This window comes from Gossypium arboreum, chromosome 8, assembly GCF_025698485.1.
Source record: "Gossypium arboreum isolate Shixiya-1 chromosome 8, ASM2569848v2, whole genome shotgun sequence".
Taxonomy (NCBI): Eukaryota; Viridiplantae; Streptophyta; class Magnoliopsida; order Malvales; family Malvaceae; genus Gossypium; species Gossypium arboreum.
In genome coordinates this window covers 81,065,736-81,078,506 of record NC_069077.1, presented here as the reverse complement: position 1 = coordinate 81,078,506, position 12,771 = coordinate 81,065,736, and the positions used below count along the sequence as shown (strand labels likewise).

Sequence of the window (12,771 nt, the reverse complement as noted above, 5' to 3'; positions counted from 1 at the left end):
AGCTAAATAATCCTATAAGACATGGGAAAGAAAAGGGAGTAAGCTATATAGCTTAGTAAGTTCATATGTAAATAATAAGCAACCTTAGCCATACATATATCATACAATTAGCATAAGGTAAAACCATACGAATGTCATTTAAGTTTCATAAATATAACTTACTCATTCATATCTTACCAAGTGTTTATCATATTCAACGATGTGAACATGAATTATGATAATCTACCATAATCTCATGGTTATAGTTTTATTCAGTCATAATGTTTGCTCTATCAACTTATAAGCATAATTTAACACATCTTGATATAAGTCTAACAACCATAATCTCTCCTTTGTAACATATTACAACAATTAACAAACCATTTCAAACCTCATAGTAAACATGCACCTTAATTATGAGTATTTACATTCCGAACATATACTTTAACATCTTTCATTTATTCAAAGCTCATATCATCCCATAATCATTTTAATAGGCAATTCTATCAATCTTTCTCTTTCACATATCCGATGGATCACAATTCGTGTGAATAAAACATGTTATATCATAACTCAAAATTGGCCCAAAAGCCAACTACACAATTGCCAACCAAATTTACCATGTATTTCATCCATCACAAGTATAGACCAATATTTACAAGACTTTCATAAAAATATTCTCATGGAAATCACGAACTCACCATATCTTAAAATCAATGCATATAACTTATGTACATACCTATAAAAAATTCATAATACTTACATGCCCTTTCTCTTCTTTGACATACCCATTTATTTTCTCGTTGAACCACTTGGAATACTAAAGGATACTCGGGAATCACATACATATAGAATCATACCAATGCCATATCCTAGATATGGTCTTACATGGAGTCTCATATCGATGCCAATAGCCCAGCTATGGTCTTACACGATTCTCATATCGATGCCATGTCCCAGACATGGTCTTACACAAAATCTCATAATGATACCATATCCCAGATATGGTCTTACACATAAACTCATAACCCTAATGTCATGACATTTGTATCCTAACTATTCCTAAGTTCAATCGGGAATTTCACCGTGTCAAATCTTTTTCGAACGAATCCATAATGATAAGTGTACAAGTCATGCAATAAAAAAATATTAAATACATAATATAAGTTGCATTATTTACACACGAACTTACCTCGAATGCGACAACGACGAAAAGGACCTATTTGTCCAATATTTGTTTTTCCCACGATCTAGACTCGAACTTCATTTTTCTTGATCTATAATATCAAATTTAGTGCACTAATTAGTTACATTATTCAATGTAACCCAAAAATCATATTATGAAAAAATTACATTTTTGCCCCTAAAGTTTGACATATTTAAAATTTTGCCCTTAAGCTCGAAAAATGGAATTTATTCAATTTCTTTAACATACAAGCCTAGCTGAATCATTTTCATTACTATAAAACCCTATAATTTCCATTAAAAAACACTTTTACTACATATTTTATAACTTTTACAAATTACTTCTTTTAATCATTTTCACCGAAAATCACTTAGAAAAAGTCGTTTAACAAACCAGAAACAATCATTTTCTACCATAAAACATCAAAATACACAAATATTCATCATGGATCAAAACCCTAGACTTTAACCATATCTCAAATTAATGGTAGAAATAGATAGATCGAGTGATAACGACTTCAAAAATATAAAGAGCGTGAAAAATGGGGATAAAACAGACTTACAATCGAGCTTGGAAGCTTGAAAAACCCTAGCCATGGTTTCCCTTGTGAAATTCGGCCATGGAGTTGAAGATGGACAAAAATTGGCTTTAATTTTGTTTTTAATTCATTTTAATAACCAAATGACCAAAATGCCCTTAATGAAAAACTTTAGAAATGTACCAAACCATGTCCATTTTTTGTCCACCAACTTAACCAATGGTCTAATTACCGTTTAAGGACCTCCATTTTAAAATTTCATAGCAATTAGACACCTCTAGCTTCTAGAACTCAAGTTTTGCACTTTTTACAATTTAGTCCTTTTGACTAAATTGAGTGCCCAAACGTCAAAATTTTCGAACGAAATTTTCACAAAACAATTTCATAAAATTGTAGACCATAAAAATATAATAAAAATAAATTTTACTGTGTTAGATTTTGTGGTCCTGAAACCACTGTTCCGATTAGGCCCAAAATCGAGCTGTTACAATCACACTCTCAGGTTGACCATTAGTTTGCAGATGAAACACGATCCTAAAATTCAACCTCGTACCTAGAACTTCTTGCAATTTCATACAAAACTGTGACGTGAACCTCGAATCTCTATTCGAAATAATAGAAACTGGTACCCCGTGCAATCTAATTATCTCTGAAATGTACAACTCAGCCAATTTATCAAGTGAATAATCTGTACGTACCCGAATGAAATGCGACAATTTCATCATTTGATCAACTATGACCCAAATAGCATCGTTCTTTTCGGAGACAAGGGCAAACTCGATATAAAATCCATCGTAACTCTATCCCATTTCCACTTTGGTATCATCACAGGTTATAGTAGTCCCGAAGGTACTTGATGTTCAGCTTTAACTTGTTGACAAACCAAGCATCTCGATACAAACTCCAAAATGTCTCGTTTCATACCTGACCACCAATACAACTGTTTTAAATCATTTACATTTTAGTACTCCCCGGGTGAATAGATAGACGACTATTGTGTGCTTCGTGCAGAATTTTCTGAATGAGCTTGAAATTCTTTGGTACACAAATTCTATCTCGGAACATTAAACAATCATTAGATTCGATCTGATAGTCTGAATCACTAGTCAACTCACATTGCACTCTTTTGGCTTGCAATTCATTATTATACTTTTGAGCTTCACAAATTTGCTAAAGAAATACCAGTTTAGCTTTCAACTCTGCTAGAATTGAACCATCATTAGATAAGGTTAGTTGAGTATTCATTGCCCACCAAACAAGTAATGATTTTCTACTCAAAGCATCTACGACTACATTCGCTTTCGCCGGATGATAATCAATCACTAACTCATTGTCTTTCAACAACTCGAGCCATTTTCATTGCACACAACTATACTATTATGCTGTAAAAATTAAAATTTTAATAAAATAATTGTTTCGACTTCGGATTTGTGGTCCCAAAATGATGAATTAAGTCGATTAATTTGAAACTTTATTCTTTCCCCGATCTAAATCCGTATTCCACCTTTCTTGATCTAATTGCAAGAATTGAAGATGGTTAAATGATAGCCCTAAAAATGGTATTTTCTTCCTTCAAAAATTGGTGGATGATGAAGATGAAAGAAAACTATATGTTTTTGTTTATTAAATTTTATTTTAATAGCTCATTTGCCTTTTTAACCTTATTACTAAATCAAAATTTCAATAATACCGAACCATTAACATCCACTATCTTAATAATGGGATATTTATCACATAAGGACCTCTACTTTAAGGTTCCATAGCTATTAGACACCTTTAGTTAAGAGAACGTCACTTTTTTACTTTACTCGATTTAGTCCTTTTTTTATCAAATTAAGCACTCAAATGATAAAATTTCTTAACGAAAATTTTACACAACTATACTATGATGTTGTAAACAATAAAATATTAATAAAATAATTATTTTGACTTTGAATTTATGGTCCCAAAACTACTATTCCAATTTTACTAAAAACGGGCTATTACAGTTTCAATTCAACTAGGATTCAAGTAGATGAGCATTGAGTCTCTTCCAAGCGATCGACTAGTCCTGATGGGTCGAATAACCCCAAAGGAACATGAAGGGTCTAAAACATACACATCAGTAATGAGCTCCTTTGTGCGGCCAGTGGCATTCTCCCCCACATACTCTCACGTCGCCCTCGTTGCGTCCTCAGAATGGAACCAATCTATCTTCTCTTAGAATTGCCATAGAGCCTTGGAAGGTTCCCGACTAGCTTTATTGTCGAGAAGTCCCTAGCATAAAAAGTACTCAGCATCACAATCATAGGAGACCTTTACTCCCATCAACGCTCATTTAAACCTGCCTCGATTTGTATCCTTCGTATCCTCGTGGAATGACTTAAGCTTACTGACATGGAAAATTGGATGAACCTTGAGTTTTGTTGGCAACTTCAATTTGTAGGCCACCTTTCCTACCCTCTTCAAAACTTTGAAAAGTTCCTTATACGTTGCACATGCCCCGTGTGCAAGCTAGTGTGGCACAAAATCAAATGCAATTTAGCAATGAATGAATCAACAACCTGGAACTATACATCTCTATGATTCTAATCAGTCCACTTCTTGCTGTACTTACTTGCCTTGTTGAAGCAAGCTCTGGCTAAGTCATTCTGCTCATGCCAATATTTAGCAAATTGAAAAGTTACTAGATTTGGTCCTATATAATGAATCACAATAGTATTGGGTGTGAGTAGTTGTTTGCCCGTCACTATCTCGAGTGGACTCTGATTCGTGGCCCCATTTTGTTGCAAATTATAATAAAATTGAACCATATCTAACAACTTTAGTCAGTCTTTCTGTGTGGCACCTACATAGTGTCAAAGATAGGCCTCCAATAAAGCATTTATTCTCTTGGTTTGCCTATCAATCTGCGAATGCATGTTAGTGGAAAAGTTCAAGTTTGACCCAATCAACTTGAAAAACTTTGTCCAGAACCGGTTTGTAAACTGCCCGTCTCTATTAATAAAAATAGAAAGTGACACTCCTTAATATTTTACCACATGTCTAAGGAAAAAACTACTTGCCTCTTCAACAGGGCTCCTTGGTTGTTAAAATAAAGGTCTCGTACTTGGAAAACCTATCGACCACAACAACAATATTCACGAACCTGTTAGATTTTGGTAAACCAATAATAAAATCCATGGATACACTCTCCCATGGACGTTACAAAATAGGAAAAGACTATAATAAACTAGTTGACATGTTTAGATTTATCTTATCTTGTTAACACACTAAACAAGTCTTCACATAAGTCTCAACATCATCACCAATGTGAGGCCAATAATAACTGTCCTCTAAAAGAACCAATATGTGGTGTATACCTGGATGACTAGCCCATCTCGAATCATGACACTCTTTCATGATTTCCTTGTGCAATCCCCTATATCGATGCACATAAAGACATTGCACCTGAGTATCAACAAAATTCCCTCAAGCCAAAATTGTATCATTCTTCCTTCTCCAGCGAGTTTGATCAATGTTTTGGTTGTGGGATCATGAGACAATCCCTCTCTAATGTGCTCCAATAGAGAGCTATCAAGTTGACTGATTGTTGCAAACTCTCTTTTTTGGCTCAGTGTATCAGCCGCTGTATTGGCTTTCCCAGGCTTATACTCTATACTGAAATCAAATTCTGCTAAGAAACCTGCCAACGAGCCTACTTGGGAGACAAAATTTTCCATGTGAAAAAATAATTATTTGCAACGTTGTCTGTAAATACTACAAACTTGGAACCCAACAAAAAATATCTTTATGTGTACAAACAATGTACCACTACAATCATATCTTTCTCTTGAATTGTGTACCACCACTCAGTATCATTAAGCTTCTAACTCTCAAAGGCAATTAGATGCCTATCATACATCAATACATCAATACTTCCCAAATGGCATAGTCTGATGCGTCTGTATGCACTCAAGCGGTTTGGTATAATCCTACAAGGCAATCATAGGTCCTCTGTCGTCACTTATTTCACTTGATCAAGGGTTTTCTAACATTGTTCATTTCAATCTCACACCTTCGCTCCTTTAATTAATCTGTCAATGGTACAGTGATTTTGGAGTAGCCTTGGACAAAGCATCGGTAATAGTTTTCCAACCCAAGGAAAGATCGTAGCTTAGTTACCTTGGTTGGTGGTTTCCAATCAACAATTTCCCAAAATTTACCCCTATCTATCTGGATTTTGCCACCTCCTATAATGTTGCCTAATAAAGGTTCTTGCTCTGAGTAAATGAACATCTCTCCTCCTTTAAATAAAACTCATTCTCCCGCAAGGTCTGGAACACTTCTCTTAAATTCTCGATATGCTCTTCAAGGGGCATACTATATACTAAAATATCATCAAGGTAAACAACCACAAAACGATCTAAAAAGGGTTGAAGTACCTTATTCATCAATGTGCAAAATGTCGCTAGAGCATTGTCAGTTGGAAAGGCATAAAAAAAACTCAACCATAATGCGTCACACAATTCATCTTTTGCTTGTCCCTTTCGATTACTCTAACTTGATGGTACCCTAATTGCAAATCCAACTTAGTAAACCACCTCGTACTACCAAGCTGATAAAACAAATCTACAATGAGAGGAATTGGGTACATGTTCTTCACAATAATCTTGTTTATTTCCTGATAATCAATGCACAATCTTAATGACCCATCCTATAACACCCCTAACCCATATCTGTCGACAGAATAGGGTTACGAAGCATTACCGAACTTAACATTTAAACAATCATACATTTCTTATACATTTTTCATATCTAAATGAAAGTCATTCAATCTCAATCATATAGTCCCTTACGCGAGCCCTCGAGGCTCAAAACAAACATTAGAAGTGGTTTGGGACTAAACTGGGAACTCAAGGAAATTTTGTAAAAACATTGAAAATTTTCAAAGTACAGGGGACACATGTAACAACTCATTTTTAGTCAAATTAAAATAGTGGTTTTGAAACCACAAATTTTAGGTCAAAATAGTTATTTTATTATCATTTTAATGTTTACAGCATGATTGAGTGATTGTGTGAAGATTTCGTTAAGAAATTTTGTCATTTAAATGGTTAATTTGATAAAAAGGACTAACTCGCGTAAAGCTTAAAAGTTGAATTCTAGTCATTAAATGCACTAAGTAACTATGCATATTAAATTTGGAGGTCCATAAGTGATAAATGGACCATTATGAAGGTAAGTGGACATTAATGGACATGCATAAATGAATTTTAATGTTATATACTTAAGGTTAAATTAGTAATTTATGAAATTACATAGTAAAATAATAACATAATGCATAAGGCTATCATCTTTCTTAGTTTGTTCCACTGAAATATCAAAGATTAAAAGCCATAGGAATGAGCTAGGTTTTGGCTACTTTGAAAGCTCAATTGGCGAGTAAATTTTGTTCTGTTTTTAATGATTTCTATGTTTTTGAGATCGTTGCAACTAGATCTAGCTAGCCTAGGGACTATTCTGCAAAATTGTTAGAGATTTTGAATGTTGCCATTGATGAATACATGAGTATTTTGATATTTTATGATGGATTATGAATGTTTGATGATAGGTAAATAAGTTTTGTAAAGTCTAGTGAAAATGTAAATTAGGATTAAATTGTGAAATGTGTAAATAGTTAAAATGTGAAATAAATGAAAAAATAGGCTGCTAAGGGCATAATAGTAATTCGACTAGCATGGGTTTAATTGAAATTTCATTAATTTGCGAATTTATGAAGTAAAGACTAAATTGTGAAAAATGTAAAATACATGGGGCAAAAGTGTAAATGTGTTTTAAATTGTGTTTCGGACTAAATTGAATGAATAGATGATTGAATAAGTCAATTTTGAATATATTTACATCAAGATAGGAGAAATACAGACTTGGATCAGGGAAAAGATAAAGTTATCGACTAATCGACTCATTTTGTCATTTACACATCCAAGGTAAGTTCGTATGTGATAAATTTCAATACAAATGTATTTAATATGTTTTGATATTGCATAAATTGTGAATACGGGACTGTGGATACGAACGATAGTGATTCGACATCCAAAAATCTTGATTGAACCTTAGGAAAATTTAGGATGCTAGTCACAACTCATTAGGGGATATATTGAGTTGGCTTCGAGCCATGATATAGCACTTCGGGTGCGAGATAAATTGATTTGGCTTCGAGCCATGCATATCGGCTAATTTGGCTTTGGGCCATGATATCAGTATTTTGGATAAGTTACCTTGATTTGGTTACAGGCCATGGTATAGGTACTTATTGTGTGAGATCCTTGAGTATCTAACTTCTATTCCGAATGGTTCAACAGGCAAATGTAAGACAAGAATGTGCATGAGATTTGTACGGGATGGTACAGGTATGTGTATAAACTATTTTAGCATTGAATTGAAGAAATGAGGATGAATTATATAGTTTGTGAATGAGTATATGAAAGGTTTGTTAGTTAGTAAGCTTTATGTTGTTTTATTCAATTTATTGAATTATATTTGTGAGATTGTATTAAGTTTATTTCATACGAGCTTACTAAGCTTTATAACTTACTTTGTTTATTTTTCTTGTGTTTTATAGTGTTATCGAGCTAGCTTGGATTCGGGGATCGTCGGAGATCGCATCACACTATCTACCTATCAACCAACCTTTGAACTTTGGTATATTAAGTATATCGCATGTATAAGGATTTTGAGTCATTTTGGCTATGTTTTGGTAGTAATATTGGCCATTTGAATTGGCTTATAAATGCTTATGTTTTGGGTTTTAAATATAGCCCTGAGAGTTGGCTTAATTTGGTGAATTTGGTTATTTGCATATTTGTGCATATATGTTGATGTTTGAGTTTATGGATGGATATGGGAATGACTTATATTATGAGGCTTGTGGTTATTGATATTTTATATGTTAAATGGTTGATATTAGATATGAATTATATTTGTGAATTGGTGGAAAATTTATATGTTTGGCAAAGGTTAAGTTAGTTGGTTTGTATATGTGTTTTGGTATGCTTTAATTGAGTAAGATTTGGGGTTATAAGCATGTTGGTTGTTAGAATTGGAAACTGTATGAATTTGATTTGATTGTGGCTAAATTGGATATTCATTTATGCTATGATTTGGTGCCATTTTGGTTGTGTAGGTATATGCATATTTGGGTGACAAAATGGCTTGGTAAATAGCCTATTTTTATCCACACGGGCCTGTGTCTCAACTGTGTGTGACACACGGCCGTGTATCCCTTAGTGTGGTTTTAGAAATCAAGTCAGTATGCTCCATATGGCCTTGCACACGGGCATGTGACTTGGCCATGTGGCATAAGTCAGTATACCCTACAGGTTTGGCACGGCCTAGCACACGGCCTGGCATATGGGCGTGTGGGGCCATTTTTAAGGTATACAGGCTAGCCACACGAGCGTGTGTGTTGGCCGTGTGACCCAAGTTACAGGGTTACATAGGGTCAGACACGGGCTGGGACACGGCCATGTGCTCCCATTTCGAATGTCCACACGGGCGTGTGTCCCCTATTTGAGAAAAAATTTCAAAGTTTCATGAAAGTTTCTTGAGTTATTAGTTTAGTCCCGAACCACTCCTAATGCATGTTTTGGGCCTTGTAGGCTCATATTAGGGAAAGTTGGTTGAGATTGAACAATGAATGATTGAATTGAGAAAATATATGCTAAATGGATGTTTAATTGTTTATAAGTCTGGTAATACTTCTAAACCCTATTCTGGCATTGAATACGGGTGAGGGGTGTTACATTTATTGGTATTAGAGCTATGGTTTAGTTAATTCTAGGACTAACATAGCATGTGTGAGAGTCTAGTTATACATGTGATATATAAACTGTGATAGTGTGATGACTCTTGACGTTTTAAAATGTGTTTTCATATAGTAAATGGATCCCAATCGAGCCATATCCGATGAAGTTGAAAGTAATGCACCTGCTCCTACTCAAAGGACAGCGACATCTGATTATAGACTTGTGTCAGGTAGTGATAAATCATAATTTATACATATTTTTATCCCATGTTTAGCACATTTACGGATGGTTTCTCCTTAGAATTGGTGAATTCGATGCTCCTAATCCTTTAATTTCATTATTTATACTTAGGTGAGCATAGGAGAGTAAAATTTGCGAGAAATGGGCGAAAAATGGAGAAAATGGACCCACGTGGGAAATCAACACGGCCTGGACTTTCTCACATGGGCGTGTCACACAGCTGTGTCCCTTTGGCAGGATTGAAGCACAACTTACACGGGTATACTACACGCCCGTGCCTGTTCAACAGCCTTGACCACGGGCTGAAGTAATCGCACACGGACGTGTCTCTGTCGAGCCCAAGTATATCCCTATTCAGAAAAGGCCAATTTTGGGGGCTTTTAGGCATTCTAAAGCCTATTTAAACACCTGAGAAGGCACTTAGAAAGGGCATGAAGAGTAGGAAGCAAGGAATTACTCAAGGAAAGCCGATTGATCCATTTCAGAAGCCGGATTCATCATCAAGACTGAAGATCTCCCTTCAAGTTCCTTCAGGAGTTTTGGGTTTTTGAGATGTTTTCTTTCATAAGTATGAACTAAACCCCCTAAATACCTAAGAGGAATGAAACCTAAGACGGATCTTGTTATTATTATCTGAATTGTACGATAAATATTTGACTTGTTCTTAATTATGTTTTCTTAATTCTTGTTTTGATTCTCCAGGATATTGATTCAAGTTAAGCTCTTATTTAGAGGAGGAATAGACCCTATCTAAGAGTAAATTTGTCATAATTAAGCAGAGTTGATTGCACGCCTAGAGATAGGGTGATAAGATTTTTCAGGATTAGGGTGAAACCTAATAAGGGAATCCATAGATCGAGTTAATGCAATTCTAGGGTGTTAATAAGAAAGAGATTTCAATTATTTAACTGAGGGTTAGGCGTTACTAGTCTCGAGAGAGATAATAATATAACTTAGGGATTTCTACGAATCAAGTCAAATGAATAAAACGTCTGATTTAGAGTCAATTAACAAGTGAAGTCTAGGTGGATTTTTCCTTAGGTACTGTCTTAATCAATCGAATTTTCCCAAAAGTATTTTCCCAAATTTTCTTTCTGTGCATTCTTAGTTAGTAATTAGTTTAGATAAGCAAACCTCTTAATTTTTAGTCTAGATAATAAAAAGGAAGTAAATACTAGTACTTGTAGTTCCTTTGGGTTCGACAATCCAGTCTTGCTGAACTATACTACTGTTCGATAGGTACACTTGCCTTAATCGTGATAATAAGTTAGTCTCAAGAACTAGTCTTTCATAAATATTTAAAATCTGTCACGAATATCACGTATCAAGTTTTTGGCGCCGTTACCGGGGAATTAGGATATTAGGAACACTCGATTTTTATTACTTTAGCCATTTTACTTTTATTGGAATTTAAATTTTTATTTTCTTTTCTAATTCTTCATTTATTTTCTTCTGACAGGTTTTTCTAGTTTATGACCAGAAGAAACCCGTCAGGACCGTTACTGTTTGATAGTGAGCTTGATCGCACAGTTCACAGAAATCGAAGAGAAATAAGGCGAAGCTTACGATACATAGAGGACAAGCAAGAGGACGATACTTCAACCACAACCGAGGAGATGACTAAAAACCAAGAAAATCCGCTACCTCCTGCGATTGCTGTTAATCAGAATCTTGCTCCGCACACTATGTATGTTTATGCTAAACCTTCTTTAACAGGAACTGAATCAAGCATAGTTAAACCTGCTGTAGCTGTAAATACTTTTGAACTGAAACCTAACACAATTCAAATGATACAACAATTTGTTCAATTTGATGGTTTGCAGGATGAAGATCCCAACACTCACTTGGCAAACTTTTTGGAACTATGTGATACATTTAAAATTAATGGCATTTCTGATGACGCCATTTGCCTTTGGTTATTCCTTTTTTCATTGAGAAACAAAGCTAAACAGTGGTTGAATTTGTTACCGCGGGGGTCAATCACTACTTGGGAACAAATGACCGCAAAATTTTTATTAAAATATTTTCCACCGACTAAAACAACTAAATTATGTAATGATATCTCTTCTTTTGTGCAGATGGATTTAGAAACACTCTATGATGCATGGGAGAGATACAAGGACCTTTTGTGAAGATGCCCTCACCATGGGTTACCATTCTGGCTACAGGTCCAAATGTTTCACAATGGCCTGAACCCTTCGACTCGGTAGATGGTTGATGCAGCTGCTGGTGGAACCATCAATAATAAGACACCTAAAGATGCCTATGAATTTATAGAGGAGATGTCACTAAATAACTTTCAGTGGCAAGTCATGAGGACAAAACCAACGAAAATAGTCAGCGTTTATAACGTCGATTCGGTCACCATGCTCTCTAATCAGGTAGAGCTCTTGAATAAGGAAATTGATTGTTTTCTTAGTTCTTCACAGGTTCACCCAGTAATGTAGTGCGAAGCAAGTGGAGGTGGATCAAGTAGTTTGGAATACCCACCTTATGGTCACAACATGGAGAATGAGCAGTTAAATTACATGGGTAACAATCCTCGATCTCAAAACTATCCTTTTAGCAATACTTACAATGCAAGTTGGAGGAACCACCCAAATTTCTCATGAGGAGGCTAAGGAAATTAGAGACCACCACCCCCTCCATGTTTTCAGCAACCACTGTACCAGCAGGAGAAAAAGCTGAACCTTGAGGATATGCTAACCAAATTCATCTCGTTGTTAGAAACTCATTTTCAAAATACCGAGATGACACTCAAAAATCAACAAGTATTAATCCAGGGGCTCGAAACTCAGATTGGACAGCTCGCAAGTTGATTTCTGAACGACCACAAGGTAGCCTGCCAAACAACACTGAATCTAACCCAAGGGACCAGCTCAACGCGATTTCCATTCAAGATGAGGAAGGGTTAGTTGCAAAACCAAGGCCAGAAACGGTGGTAAGCAAAGGTAATAATGAGGTAGGCCAAAATGACCCAAAGCCAGTGAGTACAGAATATAAACCTCGTGTGCCATACCCCAATGCGACAAGAAAAGACCGATCAGACGAAAAATTTGGTA

General features: G+C 35.3%; 1 non-coding gene across 1 annotated transcript; it reads right to left on the bottom strand.

Moving 5' to 3' along the window:
• Window positions 1-11,754: 11,754 nt before the first annotated feature.
• Window positions 11,755-11,861, bottom strand: LOC128280080 (small nucleolar RNA R71). Its single transcript, XR_008270261.1, has one exon. It is a non-coding gene; the product is annotated as a small nucleolar RNA R71 (small nucleolar RNA).
• Between the last annotated feature and the right edge of the window lie 910 nt (window positions 11,862-12,771).